Below are 5,026 nucleotides of genomic sequence, written 5' to 3'. Positions count from 1 at the left end.
TAGTTCTATAAAGAAAGGTGATTATATTAAGAGTCAGTAATTATTTTCTGCATGAAATTTAACTTTCAGCTTTCTGACAAGCCACAGCGACACCATTGCTGTTATGGACAAGTAAAGTTCACTTTTTCTTCCACAGATTAGTCCATTCATTATAGGAAAGTACAATCACCAAGGCTCAGGGGTTTTCAGGACTATGGTATAATGAAACATATGGCCAAGGAGTCCCCAAAAAAGGGCAATATAAGGGCCAAGATTATGAGGCAGGAAGGACCTGGATTTTGAGTTCAAAAAGAAGGTGGAAGCCAAATTTACTTAGGATTACCTTAACAGTGGAATGCAGAAAACAGAGGAATAGCATATTTAAAATGCTGGAAGAAAAAACTATCAACCAAGAAATCTATACCCGGCAAACTTTGAGAGAACTTAGATATGCCTAACAAATATTTACTAAAGAAAGTCCTTCAGACTACTAAGAAATGACTCAGGATGGTGACTTGAATCCAGAGGAAGAAACAAAGAGCCCCAGAGGGCTTCCCTGGTGGCGCAGTGGTTGAGAGTCCGCCTGCCAATGCAGGATACACGGGTTCGTGCCCTGGTCCGGGAAGATTCCACATGCCTCGGAGCGGCTGGGCCCATGAGCCATGGCCACTGAGCCTGCGCATCCGGAGCCTGTGCTCCGCAGCGGGAGAGGCCACAACAGTGAGAGGCCCGCGTACCGGAAAAGAAAAAAAAAAAAAAAAAGAGCACCAGAAATAGTAAATATGTGGGTAACTATTAAAAAAAAATGTATAAATATCCATTTTCTTTTCTTATAATTACTTTAAGAGACATAAGATCCAAATGTCCATTGGCAAGTGGAGGGGTAAACAATGATACGGAATATTTTCATTATGACAAGGATCCCTATATTGCCCTTTCATAATCACACTCAACTCCCTTCCCCACTGTACCTCCCACTCCACTCCCTGCCCTGTCCCTGATCCCTGGCAACGACTAATGTCTCCTCAATTTGTATAATTTTGTCATTTCAAGAATGTTGTATGATGGAATCACACAGATATTATGTAACCTTTTTGGATTGGGTTTTTTTCACTCATCACAATTCCCTGGAGATTCATTCAAATTGTTGCATGTATCAATAATCCATTTCTTTTTATTACTGAGTAGTATTCAAGGTTATGAATTCCAGTTTCTTTAGTCATTCACCCACTAAAGAATGTTTATTTCCAGTTTTTGGCTATTTCGAATAAAGCTGTTATAGACATTTGTTTACAAGTTTTTACATGAGGATAAGTTTTTATTTTTCTGGGATAAACACCCAAGAGTACAACTGCTGGATATTATGGTAGTTGCATGTTTAGTTTAAGAAACTGCCAAACTGTTTTCCAAGAGTGGCGAGGAATTATCTTTTAAAAACTTCTAGGCTGGGAACAGGGAGCAGATCAAGTCTATTGAATGGGGTTTGCCGCCAGGCTATGGAGCAGGTAAATGAGCTAAAGTGAAGGGCAATAAGGCCCTGAGTGCTGGTAACACGGATGGTGGTTTACAGTGCTGCTCTGAGGCAGTAAGTCAGATCCCCAGGCCCATGTGCTCTCCAGCAAATGCTCAGCATCCTACACCAAGAACAGAGACCGCCAGAAGGCTTATGAGGATGATTGCAAAACCATTGACTTAAAATCTGACTGGGGCAAAAGCTATTCCCAAAAAGCAGCAGCTCTTGAGTTCTTAAACTTATTTAAATTCACCACTCGAACCTATGACAAGGGTTTAAAACATGAAGCAAACGATCCTCAGCTCAAAGAGGTTTTACAGAATATGGAGCCTCAGTCAGCAGAGAGGAAATTCAAGAATGCTTTCAACATGTCCGATCTGTACCAGAAGTTGGAGAGTGATCCCAGGTCAAGGACACTGCTCATGGATCCTACCTACCAGGAACTGATAGAACAATGTCAAACAGGCCGTCTGACCTGGGCAAAAACTGCAACATCCCCAGATCGTGACTATCCTCAGTGTCTCCTTCGAGGCTACCTGGGCAGTATGGATGAGGAGGAAGAAGTTGAGACACCTCCACCACCACCTTCTCCCTAAAAGGAGACCAAGTCAGAGCCAGTGGAAGAAGATATTCCAGGGAATAATAAGCAGGCACTGAAAGAAAAAGTTGGGGAAGGATGCCTGTAAGAAAAAAGACTTTGACACAGCCTTGAAATAGTATGACAGAAGCAATGGACAGGACCCCACCAACATGACTCGCATGACCAATCAAGCAGCCATGTATTTCACAAAGGGCAACTAGAGTGAACGTCAGGAGCTTTGTGAGAAGGCCATTGAAGAGGGGCTAGACAAGCAAGAAGACTATCCTCGACAGATTGCCAAAGCTTATGTCAAATTGACAGAGCCTATTTCAAAGAAGGAAAGTACAAGGATGCCATCCATTTCTACAAATCTCTGGCAGAGCACTGAACCCCAGATGTGCTCAAGAAATGTCAACAGGCAGAGAAAATCCTGAAGGAGCAAGAGTGGCTAGACTACATAAACCCTGGAAGTATCCCCAGGCCAGGAAGCACTATAAAGAAGCCATCAAACAGGAACCCAAGAGATACCAAATTGTACAGCAATCGAGCTACCTGCTTCATCAAACTCCTGGAGTTTCAGCTGCCACTCAAGGACTGTGAGGAATGTATCCAGCTAGAACTGACCCTCACCAAGGGTTATACACGGAAAGCAGCTGCCCTAAGAAGCAATGAAGGACCATACAAAATCCATGGATGTCTGCCAGAAGGCACTAGACCTGGACTCCATTGGAAGGAGGTAGCAGATGTTTACCATGGCTACATGATGGTCCTGTACAGCCAACATGACAGCCCTGAAGATGTGAAGCGATGGACCATGGCCAAGGTGCAGATGAGTGACCTGGCCATGTGGCTCATCCTGCAACAGATGCAGAAGGACCCCCAGGCACTCAGCGGACACATAAAGAATCCTGTAATAGTGCAGAAGATCCAGAAGCTGCTGGATGTGGGTCTGATTGCAATTCAGTGATGACTTGCTCATCATAACCCTTCCCTTCACCTTCATGTGGAAAAAGGAGCGGGAACTGTGGCAAGCAGCACAGAGCAGAAGGGAGAGAAGGGGGAAAGGCGAACATCTTCTCTATATGTTTATACAGACCTATGTGGAAGATACAGAGGCTTGTACTGGAGTCATTTGTGCGGCCTCTGGGCCCTCCTAGCACACACACGGTCTCTCCTGCTGCCCCAGAGTTTCATGTGTCCCACCCCTGGCGCTCAGTCGCTGTCCCAGCTGCTCTCGCATAGTTGGTGATTTGGGGGCCAGGAGTAGGCATGTATGTGGAGGGGAGGGTGTTCTTCCCAACCTCAGGCCCCAAGTGTCTTCACACTATTAGCTCCATGACCCCTTCACCAACAACACAAGCCAGTCCGGCATGGTTACATGTTTAAAAAAAAAAGAAAAGAAAAAGTAGTTCTGTTTATTGTTAGTACTGACCAGACAAGAGAAAGACAAAGAAAATACATCTTTGTTCAAGCTTAGTTCTTTTACAGGAATAGGAAACTAGAAGTCTATTCAGATCCTCTTATCATAGCTTAATTAATGAGAAAAGGTGACAGTGCATTATTGTCAAGGTGTCTTTGAAAAAAAAAAGTAATTTATTAATAAAAGCAGCTTAAAACTTCACAACTATTTTTAACGTTGACCTAGGAGCTCAGTATCTGTAGTGCTTTCATGGTCTACTGATGTAATATTTGGCACTGAGCAGACTCTGAATGTTTTACTCAACGTTTTGGGATTAAAATACAGAAACGTTCTTCCCATGTTCCCAAGTATGTAAACCTATTTATCTTGATTTATTTTTATAAAAGAACAAGGCCTCAGAAATACAGATACATGTTCTCTTCCCCAAAACAAAATAAACTGTATCCTTTGAAGCTGAAAAATAAAAATTTCAGAAGATTTTTGAATAATTTAGAAAGTTCTAAACCTTGAGACATAATATTCCAATTATGAAATCATTACTGCACAGCAAGTAATTTTGGCCCAAATCCATTCTCTTGAAATCTGAAGTCAACAGGAGTTCTGTGCAGGAGACAATCACGTTCAACCAGTACAGGGCTACTCCTAACCTTAAAGCTTTTCAGTTCATGAAATATTTATGCATCCTAAACCGGATTTAACAGTCATCACAGGCATCTACCTGCAGGCAAACTATTCAGTGTTTTCTGCTTTCTCCACATACCAGCTGCCTTGGGTCCCACCCACTCCAGTTGAGTATTTCATACTATTCTCTACACAACTCTATTCCACCACATCTGAATATCTGAATGCAAGAGATCATAGCTCCCAAGATATTTGGTGCAGGAAGATCCCTAGAAGTCCTGTGTATAATCACTGTGAGGTCTTCAGTTTCTTCTATACAGACACAAGTCACTTCTCATCATTGATGACATTTCCCTCCTCATTCTATCCAGGTTGGAGCTGCTACAATGTCTTTCTTTGTTCCTATCAGTTATATATTATCAACATTCATTTTCCCCTGTAGCATTTTGTGTTAATTCACTATTCTTATCCGGAAAATAACAATTTTATTTAATTTTTTTCTAATTAGTCCAGTAGAATTCCTTCCTTTCCCATAATAACCCTCTTAACGATGAGTTTTTATTTCTTATTAGTTTTTACAATACTGGCTTACTTGAAGGAGTTGTAGCCTTTCCTTATATTGAATAAATATAACACATATTCAATGAGTGCCTACTATTTTCACTGTGATATCACTGGAAATTCTGTGGTGTAAAAGATGGATAAATTTCCTACCCTAATGGAGCTTACAGCCTAATGGTGAAGAGAGACATTAAACAGATCATAACACAAGTAATTAATTACAATGCTAGCAAGCATAAGAAAGAAAAATGCTACAAATGTACACATAAAGGGACTGGTAATCTGGCAGGAATTGTAGGCTAGCAAAAATGATGCTCAGCCTGAGATCTGATAATGATTAGGAGTTAACAGA

General features: G+C 41.6%; 1 pseudogene across 1 annotated transcript; it reads left to right on the top strand.

Moving 5' to 3' along the window:
* The first annotated feature begins 1,475 nt into the window (after positions 1-1,475).
* Positions 1,476-3,039, top strand: LOC309810277 (stress-induced-phosphoprotein 1-like; annotated as a pseudogene). Its single transcript has one exon. The product of its transcript is annotated as a stress-induced-phosphoprotein 1-like (transcript).
* Positions 3,040-5,026: the final 1,987 nt, after the last annotated feature.

The sequence above is a fragment of the Mesoplodon mirus genome (genome assembly GCF_964341445.2).
Source record: "Mesoplodon mirus genome assembly, chromosome: 9".
Taxonomy (NCBI): Eukaryota; Metazoa; Chordata; class Mammalia; order Artiodactyla; family Ziphiidae; genus Mesoplodon; species Mesoplodon mirus.
Note: the sequence above shows the minus strand (reverse complement) of the source record. Positions and strands in the feature narration are given on the sequence as shown.